General features: G+C 38.8%; 1 long non-coding RNA gene across 6 annotated transcripts in view; it reads right to left on the reverse strand.

The window, feature by feature from the left end:
- Positions 1–14,961, reverse strand: part of LOC137179769 (uncharacterized) — a 261,190-nt gene extending 246,229 nt beyond the window's left edge. For 3 of the 6 annotated variants that reach the window (XR_010927869.1, XR_010927870.1, XR_010927871.1), the window contains exon 1: positions 14,235–14,961. This is a non-coding gene — a long non-coding RNA (uncharacterized lncRNA). Of the gene's footprint in view, positions 1–12,475; positions 12,612–14,234 lie in introns of all 6 variants that reach the window. The other 3 variants (XR_010927872.1, XR_010927866.1, XR_010927867.1) reach the window with 3 other exon arrangements.
- Between the last annotated feature and the right edge of the window lie 376 nt (positions 14,962–15,337).

Genomic DNA, 15,337 nt, shown 5'->3' on the forward strand with positions numbered 1-15,337 from the left:
TCTGAGCATTCATTTGCTGTAGTGCAAGCTGGAACACTTTCAGAGTTTTTATCAACAGCAATAACACAACAATGCATCCAAACAATGGAGAAAAGACTGTACACAAAGTTGTGCAGATTCAACTTTTTCTACCTATTGATTGTGACTTAACTTTGATATTTTTTGGCAGCTACCAAATAGAAAAGAAAACAACATGCACTCCAGTTTTACAAGCTGCTCTCTGGCAAAAGAACGGTCTGATATGATAAAAAATAATGGACTTCTGTTTAAACAGAAAGGAGAGGAGCGTGCCTCATAACCACCTACATTAACACAGTCACCTCTGAAAATGGGATAGCCGAGGTAAAATGTTTTTCCAGATTTTTTTTAATATTCTTCAATAGATTGGCTTAGTGTGTGATTCAGGTAGTGTAAAATCCCTGAAGAGTGTGCACGCACGTCCTGAATTTCCACTGACAGAAAACTTCAATTTTGTAAAAATATAAAGATTTGTTTGAACACCCCATGGGCATTTTGAATATTTTTTTCCTGAATTTATGTCTTATACTGCTATTAATCTGCTTCTGTGGTTTGTGAGGGAAACATGAGATGAGATTTTAACTTTTAGGTTGAGCCACAACTTACTAAAAACACTGCGCTCTCTGGTGGTAGTGAAGGAGGGAGGTGTGTCTTATTTCCATTCCCATTCAGTGAGCAACTACACTGCAGCACAAAGCAGAGGCAAAGAAGTACTGTGAGGCTGAGGAGGAGCGCAGACAGAAATATTGAGGCAAAACATCACCTGTGTATACATCTGTGTGTGTGTGTGTGTGTGTGTGTTTGTGTGTGTGTGTGTGTGTGTGCTTATGAGACAGTAAAAAATACGCTTTTGTCATTTATGACTAATACATTCCTGGCCAACAATGTAGTCAGAGGTACTGCAGATGATGTTCATATATATATATATAGTGGACATTGCAAAAGTGAAAGATGGCAACGGACATTAACCCCTGCCTGCCAGATGTACCTATAAATGTTTAAGAGCTTTACTTCCTTTCATGTCATCTATCCTATAAAGTCCTTCAGGAGCATGACATTTCATGACAAGAGGCAGTCATTTATTTTACGTGTGCCCTCTCCTTGAAGGGGGATTATGACAACTGCAGTGAGAAATTTAACTATGACAATGTCTGTCAGTTTAAAAAGCAAAATAGACCAAGCATTTCCATAGCAACTGTGGCAAAAGCCAGCCACAGCACAGCAAAATCTCTGGGCTGTCAAAAGATTATTAAAGTATTTAAGGCTTTTCTTAGTCTCCTTTCATACAGGAAACCCATGTATAACATGCTCTGCTGAACACGTATTCAAACAGAGTTGAACCCGTTCATAATCCCTGGTTGTCAACATTCACAGACTCGAGTCTGCATCTGTAGTTCCGTGAAAGGCACCGCTAAACCACAGAATTACAGTGAATGACAGAATTACATTTTTGAAATAAATAGGTAAAGTTTCTGTTTCAGATTATAATAGTTTTGTAGGTTAAATAAAATTTCCATCCCTAATAGAAATGCATGTTCACCAAAGTCGAGCAATAACCAGTATTTAAACCCATATTTAACCATGGTCAGGAGCAGGGTCGCAAAACCATATCTGACAAAGCATGTCTGTCATAAAACAATAGTCAGGTGTCCATATAAGCATTGAAACTGTTTTTACTTGCTGTAATAATTTCTCCTATTCATACTGGCAGTTAAAAGATCCCTTTCTAGTGTGCTTTTAATGTAAGTGATGAGGTACAAAACCCACAGTCCTCATTTTGTGCAGAAATGTAAGTTTATCTTAATCTAATGTGAGGCTTCAGCTGTCCAAATTAGTCAAATCAAGTGGATATCTTCCAAAGTTACAGCCTTTTTAGTACAAATTCGCCTCTTTATGTTACTATCCTCCCACTCCAGCTCAACAGGGAAAAACTGTCTGGGAGAACAGAGGGAATTTTGTACTAAAAAGATGGTAACTTTGCAAGATATCTGCTTGATTTGACTAATTTGGACTACTGAGGTATAATATCAGCTTCAGATAAACTTTTGAATACATTTTTGCACAAAACTGTTTTTTGTCTACCATCACTTATATTGAAAGTGCATTATTAAGGGATCTTGCAACGGTCAATATGAACAAGGGGAATTATTACAGCAAGAAAAACCTGTTTCAGTGTTCATATGAGCACTGAGTACTGTTTTAAGACAGGCTTTAAAAGGCCCTTCACACTTCTTCACAGGTGTTTTCGGTTATTCTGGCTGATCAGACCTCCAAAGAGCAATAACAGCAATAAGACTGTAACTCTCAGAAGAGAAGTTCCTTGTACGGCAGACACCACTGCGAATGCGCAGCAATGAGGAACTACCCTCCTGAGAGTTACAGTCTTGTCGCTATTATTACTCTTTGGAGCCGTTTCTAAACAAGCTAAAGTAATAACACTCTTTGGAGGCGTAGGAATATGTCACCCAGTGCAGTGGTGTGACTCATTGATGTGTTTTTAATAGTTTTTAGACAACAATGGAGCTCTACAGCACAGAGTAATACGATATAACTGACTTTGATATACACACAATACCTGTAAGCAGGATGAGTTTATTGTTGGTTTGGCTCTGCACATGAGATTTGTTGACAATATCAAAAATAAAAGAAACCTGCCAGCCTTATCCTTTAAAGACTGGTGAAGGTATGCTGATAATTACGTTACTAGTGCAAGGAGTACAAACAAGAATGAAAAAGGTGTAATTATCCACCTAACTAACAGACGAGTCAAGGAGATGTCAATTAAGCAGCGCCCACACAGTCCTGAAGACAGGTCTAATCAGCCAAAATAATTAAAATCACCTGTGTAGGTTTACCATGGGTGTACAGGAACTTAAATGTTGTCTAAACACAAGCTGGTATTCAAGAACGTTGCCTGAACAAGCACAGTTTAAAATTGGCAAAATTATTAATTAGATTAGTAAAGATCTGACCAAAGAATAATTGAACAAACATTAAGAATCTGACCAGACATGAGATGTCAACTTATGGTACAGTACTTGACAGTTTTTGATACTTGATGCTATGGACACATTTCAGTTGGTACCAAAAAAAGTATTCAGATTTGATATCCAGCCCTACTGCAGGTAGCATCAAGGCGTGTTGTTGGAGATCCTAATTTCACCTCAACACATATATTCCAAATTTGTTACAGGTCATGTAAACAGCATATTCTGTTTGGATATTCTGAATTAGGCCTTATTCCGAAAGTAGCATTTTCCATTAAGATGTGGGATGTGCCGATATTATTCTGGTCTTAGGAGCATTCTTTGGACATGTATAAAGTGCATTCAGAATATGTGTCTCAACTGGTGTTTTTACCGCAGTTTCCAACACATGGCCTCTTGCCTGTTTACACCTGCACAGGCAAAATGACATGCTGGAAGGCAGACAGAGGAGAGGAACGAGAGGAGAGTAGAGAGCTGTTCAGGGCGGGCTGGAAAAACAGAGCGCTTCTTCTCCACGACGGGGACGGAGGGGATTGGTGATTATCCCGACATGCAGCCATAAACTGACGGTTACGACTCGGTGTGATGCACCAAAAACACTCAGCAGTGTTTTGAACATCATGGGACAACCTAGGTACTGTAACTATAAATTTATATCAGTCATATCAATATCACTTATAAATATCAGGCAGCAGTGCACTAATGTTTTTCTCTTTGCTGGTTTACTTCACTGCCTGCAGAGACCTTGTGATTCGGACAAGGGGGACACCCTGAAAACCCTCTGCGTGTAAAGAGGAATATTCATTTTCATTAGCCATGTAAACAGCGTAGTAGGAATATTGTGTTTTTCAAAATAAGGGCAAAAAACAGAGTATTTTGTGCATGTAAATGTCATCACTGACAGCTTACACAGCAGTGACTCTTTCCATTCTCTCTGCAGCCTTGAGTCCCTCTCTATTTAATGCTTAAAAAAGGCAGCCATGCCACAAAACAACAAAACTTTAAAATGTTATACTCTATTAGCTTAATGAACAATCTCTGCTGGCACTGTTTAATATAAACAAATGGTTTAATGTCCCCGGTCCAGATGGTGCCTACAAATATCAGTTGCTACATTGCAGCCAAATTTCATTAATATTGTAGGGTGTCTCAGCATTTAGTAATGAATAATTGCCACAAATCCTACATTCTTTATCTCATATCAATTCAATCAGGATGGTGAAAGAGTGAAGGAGAATTTATGAGAGATCACTTGGTCAACAACATATCAATCACTCAGCCTTGGGTAACATAGCAAAGTGCTATATTCTCTCTTTTGTTTGATGACCCCAATTTACCTCTGTCACCTCTTGTCCCTGCTGACTCAAACAAGGCTAAAAAGAAAGCCATGTTTTCAGGTTTTCATTTTGTCCATCAGCACTATTCTATTGCTCAGGGGGGAAGGGGAGTGGGGTCCCGTTTACGGCTACCTCTTCCATCTTGATGTTCTATCCAGCACAGCAGGTTTGGCAGCACTTCAGTGAGCACATTAGCACATGGCTGTGAAGAAACCACGTTATCTCCTCTTTGCTGACAGACACAGAGAGAGAAGTGGAATACGTGTTGGCCCATTTTTACTGGACACCTATCATCAAGAAGCTTTTTGTTAGATTATAAAAAATGTACAATACATTGCACCATCTCCGGGTTGTAAAATTTTAACAGCACTCATCCCTCCTACAAAGACCACTGCAATGAGAGAGGCTGGTCTGGAAATAGCTATGCTGTAGTTATACTTGCCCTTTTGACAAGGCTGATGTGCAGCAGCAAATATCAAATTTCTTCAATTTCTTCAATTTTTTTTTACAGCAATGTTGAGTTTTCTTCACTTTTAGTAAGAGACAGATAGTACAAGAGCCAAATGCAATGCAAGATTTGTAACATTTTGTATAACTGCATTACACATTCTAGTCATTCATACTCAGATAATAAGCATTATGAGCCTCTGTATTAGCAGACAGGACATTGAATAATTCAGATTAAAAAAGACAAGGCTCACTTAATAACACATAATTGAAAACCACTGCAGTCGTCATTAACATTAGTTATCAGACAGTGCAACAGTCGGGGGGCACCTGACTGTTGGGATCCCTGAACACCCTTCATCCGTTGGTATGTGGTATCTTTCCAGTTGGGGATATGCCCAAAGAGCATCATCCCAGATATTATGCAAACACACTAACTGCAAATACTGTTCATTCTCGTTAGATGTTTTTCTCCAGGGTCTCCTAGCAGGCCCTCTCTGGCCCTTGAGAGGAGTTTAGGAGTTTTTAAGAGAATTTGCAAGGCTTGATTTTGACTTGTGTTCTCTAATACTCCTCCCAATTGTTTTTATCCTGAATGGATGGAATCCATGGGATCTGCCGCCCTCGACAGCATAGTTTCAGTAGACCTTTGAACTTTGTCAACACCAGTGCTGATTAATGTAACATTGGTAAAACGTCGGAGTCAAAATACAAAGCCTGTAAATGTATTTTTCCTACTGTAACTAGAATTTACTAGTAGAATATTTGTGATGGACATGTCTCAGCTATGTGACGATCACAGTCTGCTGAATGATAAATGGACTGTACTTGTATAGCGCCTTTCTAGTCTTCCGACCACTCAAAGCGCTTTTTACACTACGAATCATTCACCCATTCATACACATTCATATGCTGAATGGGTACGGGGGCTACCATGCAAGGTCCCAACCATCAGAGGAAGCTAACCATTCACACACATTCATACACTGAAGGCACAGCCATCAGGAGCAATTTGGGGTTAAGTGTCTTGCCCAAGGACACATCGGCATGTGGACTGGAGGAGCCGGGAATTGAACCGCCGATCTTCCGATTAGTGGACGACCCACTCTACCTCCTCAGCCACAGCCGCCTGAACAGCGACACAGTACAATTCATCATCAAATTTTCATTTCTCAGTATACATTTTCGAGGTGAACAATGTCACAGATAGTCCAGGACTAAATACAATCCATATAATGTAGAATGCCATTGCACTTGTTTTCATCATGTACAGGTTCTTACATGACTTACATGTGCCTCCAGCTGATCAATAAGTGACCCCACCTTAAAAAGATCAAACTGATTCTCCCAACTTTCACATTTTTCCCAGTATACACATATTTAATATCATACTCAATAACAGCAGAATTTCACAGTGTCTGATCCAAGCATGAAATAAAATTTGAATCAATTTGTGTAAACTGATTTACATAAATTGACAATGACAAATCAATTTGTCATTTTTAATTTTGAATCAATTCGTCACTGTCAATTTCTACAATATAGGCTATAATGTCCTCTCTTTGACTCCTCATCGTAATGTGATATTTAAGGTTCTTGTTATATTGAAATACAAAATTATATTGTTATAAAAAAAATAATGATTTCTTGTTAATGTACTATATGTTCATATGTCATTAAGGGCTTGGGAATTCTAAATACCAGGTGTTTTAATTTCAATTCAAGGTGCTACAGTTTGATTACAGAATAACTTATTGATGCCCTTCATGAAGAAAAATTCAAACAAATGAACTTCCATTATGTTTAAAACAACAGAGGTACAGCAGCTGACAGGTTGAGGGTACGTCTGAGTTTGTTACCAACACCCTCAATGTAACTTACATGTATTACTAACATTTGCCATGTATAACATTAAACTGTCATGTACATTTCACAGTCCAATTAATGTTACAACATACTGTGTAATACATAATGTAATAATGTTATTTGCTCTCACTTTTTTCTGTAACTATATTCTTTACGAATAACAAATACTGTACTTGGAAAAAAATAAATCAATTAAACAAAAGCAAAAGGAATAGAAAAATCTGCTGAACATCACAGGTACATGAAACTAAACCAAGCATCAAAATAAAAAAATGAAAAAAAAAAAATCAGCAGTACACAAAGTGAGCTAAAAGAGGATTTAACAGATGTTGATTTTGCCTTCCAAAATCCCCCGCCATATTTTGCAAACAAAGACTATATGCTTTGCTTGGTTAACCTTAGTATCAAATGTTGATAATCGATGAAATGGATCCAGGCTTAGAAATGGTTGTTCACAGCAGCTCTGTGATACAGTGATACGGTTGTGTTTTAGTTGAGTGTGTTTCCCCTCTGTTCTCTTATTGCCTCCTGTCTCTGCTCAGATTGTGTAAACATTTCCCAAATCTCACCAAGTGCAGCTTTTTTCAGAAGGCAGTGTACCGTGCTGCAGACTGTATTGGTCTTTAAATAAAAATGTGGAGGGTATGTCACTAAAATGATTGAACTGATGGGTGGTTTGGAGGAAGACTGGGCAGGAGGTGTGGGAGGGGGGTGTCTGAGGCTGGTGGTTGATGTGGTGTGCATTCATAAATACACCTAATGGCTTGTTTTATGAACAGCAGTGATTCATTCTTCTTTTTTCTGTTCTTTTCTTGAGACTGATTGGTTTTGAAAGATTGAGACGATAATGCTGTGAGATACAAATGAGGAGACTGTGAAAAATCTCATTTGAAAAAGCAAGGGGAAGCGTAGCCTTGTAAACAAAATTCTATTTCACATTGTCAAAAGGTAATTTGTCTCCATTGTGCCTGGCAGAGCCTTCATAAATAAAACAGTGCACATTGCAGGTGAGAACTCCTCCTTTCTTTTGTTTTTTCTCCACTTTTTGTTTTGTTTGCTCTACTGCTTGCATGCAAATCAGACATATAGAGTAAAATGCAAGATAAATAAGAACTAAATTAATATTAAGTAAGCCAGTGGCAACACTACATAGTGACATTATGCTTTGCAATATTTTCGCATACAGTAATCATTTCAGAGGTAAGACATACGTACATTCAAAAAATGTTATTGTTGGTTTGGCTTGGCGGGGGTGAGTTAGCAACCCATGGTTGCTAACTTCAAAGCTGACCCTCTTCACTTTTTACAGCAGTTGGGGAAACAGACCTGACTTTTCTTTGTCTTGACAAGCTGCAGCATTTATTAACTGACACACTGTAGTCTGTACTGTACATTTACTGTCAGACTGACAACTAACTAACAACAATGTTAAAAGTAAAGATAGGCTTTGATGTCTGCTTCTCGGCTCATTTTCAAAAAGACGAGCGAAAGAGAGAGAGAGAGCACCAGCGAGAGAGAGTGAGAGAGAGAGAGCAGCAGTGGTCGAGCAAGCTAGAGAGTGAATGAAGAGAGGGAGCGCGGGTAGCGGGAAAGCTGGTGAATCAGATCAATAAAACATTATTTTCTGTTTATTTCACAGCAGTTACGTTACCGAGGACAAATAAATACGCCCACACCCCCACACACCTCTTCTCGACCCTGCAGCTGAACGCCGCACCGCCTGATTTTGTCTGAATACGGCCTTACTGCTAACCTTTTCTTCTGTTCCGCTCTCATTCACCGCCATTTTTCTGACACTCGCTCTCTCATGTAACCACTCACACTCGCTTACGCTTTGCCCTATTCCTTACACTACCTGGAGTTTCCCAGGCAACGAGACAGACGTTGTCTCACGTTTCGAAACAGCGCTGCTCAGAGGCTCCCAAACGCTATTGATTTCCGAATAAATGGATATTTGGCGTCATTTTGGGCATTCAAAAAATATTTTTTGGCCTGGTGGGGGTTCATGTTGGCCTGGCGGCCCGCCAGGCTTGTACTATTATAGGGGAAACACTGCATTGTCTATCGTACAATCACTTAAAACATGTTTGATACAAGCAAGAAAATTAAAGCTGTATTTAATATTTTTTTCCACCACTAACAAAACAAAAAGAGGACAAATAACTCACAGCAACAAGTATTTAGCTCATCAAGTTGTTGTTGGCAACCTGTGTCTCTTTAAACACATCCAGCAGACAAAGGGTAACATGGGCATCCTCTTCATTGTCACTATTCACTGGTTGTTTTTTTGTTTGTTTGTTTTTTAGCTCTAGTTTGGCCTGCCAACTCCTGAGATAAATATCTGGCTCTCTATGGTTTGCCTGAATGTCTCTAGCTGACTGGTTTGAAAATGAGAACCATGCGTAAAACTTTGTAAAATAAGTACAGGCTCTGAAATTCAGGTTATATGAGTCAAAGTAATCTTTGCTTTGAAGGTTGTGTTTATGCCCATCCACTGCCCTCACCTCACCGACTTTTGATTCCAGAGCTGTGATGTATTTCAAGGTCAAACAAAACCATTTCCATTCAATGATTTTTTCTCTCACTTTCAGCACACAGCACATGCATTTTCAGACATTATGGTTATTTCTTGATATTTTAGAATCGAGTCTGACGGATGAAGGCCATGCAATTTAAAGGAGTGTCTAAAACTGTCTCTATATCTGTATCATGTACAGTATAATGGATATTATATATATATATATATATATATATATATATATACACACACATACATACATACATACATACATACATATACACACACACACACACACACACACTTTGGACACGATCTTTTCTGCATCCCCAATATGAACAAACTGTGAACATTTGCATAGAGTTATAATTATAATGCACACAAAGCATGTCGCTAAAATAGACAGAAAACAAACATATTTTCAACCCAGAGTCACTCTGCTTGCATCGCTCACTGATACAAATTGTCAGTATGGGCATTTGATTCAAACTCCTGGTTGATGCACAAAACAGTATTGCTGTATGTTATTAGTGCAGAAAAATATGTCAAAATACAATTTTATTATCAGTTTCTTACATAGAAAACCTGTCCTTTTCATCTATCTCTTATAGCTCCTGTTACTTTTAAAGATCATATTGAACCTAATGATCCAAACTGAGATAATTCAAAGAGTACCATATTGGCCCAAATATAAGACCTCCATCTCCACCAGACGATCGCCTCCAAATATAAGTTTTATTCTGAAAAGTAAAAGAATATTGAAAAGTGGGGGTCATCTTACATTTGAGGACAATTACGTGTTCACAAGATCAGAGAAACTTTTTGAATGACACTGTACCAGTATAACACGGGCACCCAAGGAGAGTGTTGCATTATAGGTTGTGGCCTTTATGTTGCTAGGCTAGCAAGTTTTTCAATGTCCGTTTATAGTTGGGCTGTCACTTTTTATTTGAAATTCGAATATTTGTTTGGGCATGGGAAAAAAGTAGTATTCCAACTGTAATGACTTGTTTGAATTCAAAATATACAGTCTATAAGCGCAACAGACTGTTTGATGTAGTTTGCCTTGTGATCCAGCAGAGGAAACTCTAAAAATTCACTGTCAGCTTGACCTTTTGACCTATCAGTAAAGTAAGCTAGTAATGTTATGTTGTTTACTATGTTGACAAGGTAAAATGGAGGACACTAGCGAACAAAGCCGTCCAGAACAGACAATCATGCAAAAGCAGTGTGTGTACGTATAATATATAAAGACTTCACTGAACGGTAAGATGGCCTGTCTGACCACTGACGGATGGTCATTGCTGGTCATATGACAGTCACAGGAAATTGTATCTCTGACATATTACGGTATATGGGTTTACTTGTTTGAATTCGTTCGAACTTGACTTTTTGAAAAAATGACAGCCCTAACAACTCTATGACACCACACAAGAAAACAAAGACCGTACTTGAGAATAAGACACTAGTCTACAGACAGATGGACATTGCTGGCCACACATGCTTATGTGACAGTTCACAGCTCACTGAATTTCAGACTCTTGGGAACTTGACAATTATGTTCTGTGTACTAAGGAGCTGAGAGGAAGCCACACAGCTGTCCATATTGAAGAAAGCATTGGCAGCACGCTGGATGAATTTGACATCTCCTGTGAAGCGGTTGTAGCTGTTGACACATAGGCAGTTTAGGGCTTATTAATGTACCCTGTTTGGCCCACACACTAAACCTGGCAGTGCAAAAGGGGCTTGAGGTGAAAGCCGTTGATACGGTCCTTTCAACATTAAAAAGCAAACTGCTGCTCATTTTGGAAGGTCCCCATCAGACAGCTGCCTGCTGGAATAAAAGCAGGAGCTCACTGGATTAAAAAAAAAAAGAAATATTAATAAATGACTGCATCACCAGATGGAATACCATCTATGACATGATATGTCATGCATCTGAGCAACAAGCAGCAGTGGCAGCTGTCATTTTTGGAAAGAAGACGCCTTTTTGACTACCCCACAGCATCGGCTGTCCTACCTCTGCAGCATGTCATGATATCTTAGCTGAGAACTCCTGATGTATCGCATAAATCAGCCATCAAAGAAGTGAGAGGTATTTCACTTTTCTTTTTTATTAAATATTAAGTCCAAGCCTATTGGAAGACAACTAAAATACTGATATTTCACATTAACAAGATTGTATTAGCAATTTTTAAAAAGCCAAATAGCGTGTGACATAAGGCTAAATTCATCTTATTATTTTCACAGGCAGGATGATGGAAAATTTGAAAATGCAAATGCAACAAGGATGCCATTCAAAAAATGCAAGCTTACATGAAGGAGACTCATCTTTTTGCAGACAGTAATCCACTGCTTTAGTGGAGAGATACAGAGTGCAATAGATACCCACAACTCTCAAAGCTGGCTCATAAATACCTGTGTGTACCAGGAACCTGTACACTCTGAACTGGTGTTCTCGTCAGCAGGTAATATTGTAAATAAAAAGAGAGCCGCACTTAATCCCGATCAAGTTGATAGACTTGTGTTTCTGGCTAATAAAATGCAAAAGCAATTAAGTCGGGCCGTTCGACTTGCCTGTCGGTTCTGTTTTACCTTGTTTGCTACATTTTTAGTTCAAAGCTGTTGGAATTCTCTCCTGTTGTCTGTGATTTGACGTGATGTGTTAATACAGCTGTTGAAAAAAGTTAACATTTGATTGCTGGAAGAATGTGATGTTAGGGTTTTGTAATGGAAAGTTAAATAAATAACGGAGATGTAATTGTCGTCATTCACTGTTTAAGTTAAACACCATGCATCACACATTACATGGTACTGAATGGGGGGATAAGGGGTGTTGCGCATTCAAATTCATTCAAACGAATTGTGTGTCATTTCAAATTCATTCGAACTTGTTTTTTGGAAAAAGTGATAGCGTTGTACACACTCATGAATAGGAATGATCTCACATGTTCTCAAGGTCAAGGAGGTTAGGGTTATACAGGGGTAATAAAAAGAAGTGTATTCAAACTGATAATGTCTAAAAACTGGAAGAGAAATAGAAATCTAATAGAAGAGAAATCTTAATAGCAGGTTTTAACATTTTGCCAAACAAGAATTGTTTTCTTCCACCCACACAAAACGCTGAGTACAAATAAACTGTTTGGTGATGTCACTCACTAGGGCTGGGTTTAAAGGTCCAGTGTGTAGAATTTAGTGGCATCTAGTGGAACGGACTTGGCAGAAATGGAATATAATATTCATAAGCATGTTTTAATTAGTGTATAATCCTATGAAAATAAGAATCATTGAGTTTGTCTTACCTTAGAATGGGCCCTTTATATTTATATTCCAATCCACAGAGGCGGCCATGTTGCACCGTCATGTTTGTACAGTATCCCAGAATGGAATAACAAAACACTGGCCTTTCGTGTTTTTCACTGTAGGTTCTTCTATATGCTTGGAATCGGAGGGGGAGGGGAGGGGTATTAATTTGGTTGCAATATGTAACCGCACCGCTAGACGCCACCAAATCCTACACACTGGTCCTTTAAAAAAAAATCAATTTTCCAATGCAAAACTATCTTTATTCAAATCTTATGATATCCAATATCATAAAATCCAAGATCGTCTGCCTTTAGGCTTGGCGGTGCCTTCAGTGGAGCAGCTCCCACCATGTTCAATGAGATCTTGCACAACAAAATCTTGTGCATGGCCGGATCTCATTGAACATGAAAGCATCTGCTCCACTGAAGGCACCGCCAAACGTTTTGTGAGACAATCACAGTAAAGTGTATGTTTTCCTGAGGTATTAGTGATGCTTACATTACAGTAGATATGTTTGTAGCCACATTATTAACACTGGCTGCCTGATGATTCGATTTAAAATCTAAAGTTGTTGTTTATACACTGCACTAAAGAAAGCACTGGTCACTCAATACTCACTGACTGTAGAGTCTGTAGAGTTGCATTATATTGTGTTGACTGCTGTAGTGTGTTCATGTTAAATAAAAATACCCCTGATTTCTGAACAACAGAAACTCACTACTGGGAAGTTAAATTTAGGCTCATCTAGTAGCACAAAAATGAGCCATCTCAAGTAAACAAATATCCTTTGGGAAAGAATGTAAGCTTTTATTTTGCAGTAGCAGCCAATTAAAAGAAGGTTACCACCAACCTATTAGACACTAAGACATCTCAGCATGTGATGAACAAAGCCTGTGGTTATTTGGAACAAGTAGCATATAATTGGATTTGAGCCAGAAAACATACTTGTAAGGGTGAGGATGTCACATGATAAGGACTATGCTTTCAGAGAAAATCTGCTTTTCATCAGATCACTTATATTAAGTTATGATATTAAAAAGCAATTAAATAAATTATGTCTTACTTTATTGTATGCTAATTGAATTGTATAAGTGTATTAAGTCACTAACTTTTTTTTTTTTTTACCAAAACAATAAATAAGCCTTAATCTCAATATTTTGGTGTTAAATCTCACCACTCAGCTGCTGCAAGCTTTTAAGGATAAATGACAAATAATCGTGCAAGAATGGATATGTAGTTCTGTTTCTTTAAATAATCACAAGAAAATTACAATTACAGGGAACTGGACTAGCTGTAAAGCAACAGCAGTAGTTGAATACTGCTCTCACTTTTACCAGGATGGCAAATGGCAAGAAGCTTTATGATCAAACACTATGAGGCCATTCATACCGTGTATCAAGCAATGCATTTGATGCAGCACGAACACATTTGGACACACATGTCCACATCTCCACAGACACATTATATATAAACACATAAACACAGCTATGCAACAGTAATTGGATTCACAGTTATTCTGCTGGCTAACAACAGAAATCGGGTGCACACTTGCTCTCAAACCAGCTAACAGCTAATTAACAGCAGTAGGTGATAAACAACAAAATTGTCCCACCAAGGGCAATCCCTATTAACCACAACATCAAGGGATATTCCCAATGCCTGCAAATCCAGCGCAGCCAGTCTCAAATCGAGCACTTATCTCCATAAAATACAACAAACACGATATCAGTGCAAAATGTCAAAACACGTTCTTACCTTCTGAAGAATTTGTTTCTTCTGTACCAGAAGTCCTTCATAGGTGAACTCCATTTTGCGTAGTCTCTTTCAGTGCACTTCAGGGACAGTTGATAAAAGTGTTTTAATCCTTCGTTTTAACATTTGGAAACGCTGACTGACATGTTTTTGTTTTATGAGTTCATGTTATCCGGTTGCTTGTAGTTCGTTTAATAAATTCTGATGTTCAATTTTAACTCCTGCTACCTTTAGCGTTAGCGTTAGCGTTAGCTCCTCGTTACTAGGTCTGAGCGGGAGTCGCTGTTGTTGTGTCGTTGGGCTCCGGTGCTGCGTCTGCGGCTGCCAGCTGAAACCATCAAGGTGTGATTAGCGACGGCTTGGGCATGGCGGGCTAGCTTGGCTTGGCCTTTGACTGGTGGTTTTTCGATTTAACTATCTGAAAGAGCTGGCTGGGCATTGTCAACAGCTACCGGCCCGGTCGACTTGGTTGTGCGAGCGTTAACGGTTAGTTACCGTTGTATGGGGAGTGGATAGTGCCAAGATTACCTGCCGAGACTGATGTGTGCCTCGCCAGTGTGACTTCCTGTCATTTTGCACGTTACATGCCTCTAGTGGCGTGAAATAATGACATAAAAGTGATATAACAAATATATGTACGTATCCAAAGTTTACACACATGAAACACACTGTATTGGAGTCACTTAGTGTTAACAATTAACTTGATAGTTACTGCATTAAAATAGGTGGGTAGTTCCAGGTCTGAAAAGTGCAGCCAATGCAGAAGTGCCTTAAACTTGCATTCTCATTGCATGGAAGTAGGGGGCGACTCCACTGGCTCCAAAAAGAAGTTTGTTTGTATAGAAATCTATGGGAAAATGACCATAATTCTCACTTGCTTTATTACCTCAGTAAACACTTTCCTCATGAGTTTATGGTCTCAATTGCTAGTTTAAAGTCTTCAATAAAACATGATGTTCATTTTGTAAAGTATGGCCTCATTTAGAGTAAAATAGATGATAAAGTAGGGTATGCTTTAGGGCGTGGCTACCTTGTGATTCACAAATTGCTACCACAGCGGTGAGTGAGGTGCTGCAGTTGGACTCTAGGCAGCTCCTCCCCAGCTC

Source organism: Thunnus thynnus, chromosome 3 (assembly GCF_963924715.1).
Source record: "Thunnus thynnus chromosome 3, fThuThy2.1, whole genome shotgun sequence".
In the NCBI taxonomy this organism is placed as follows: domain Eukaryota; kingdom Metazoa; phylum Chordata; class Actinopteri; order Scombriformes; family Scombridae; genus Thunnus; species Thunnus thynnus.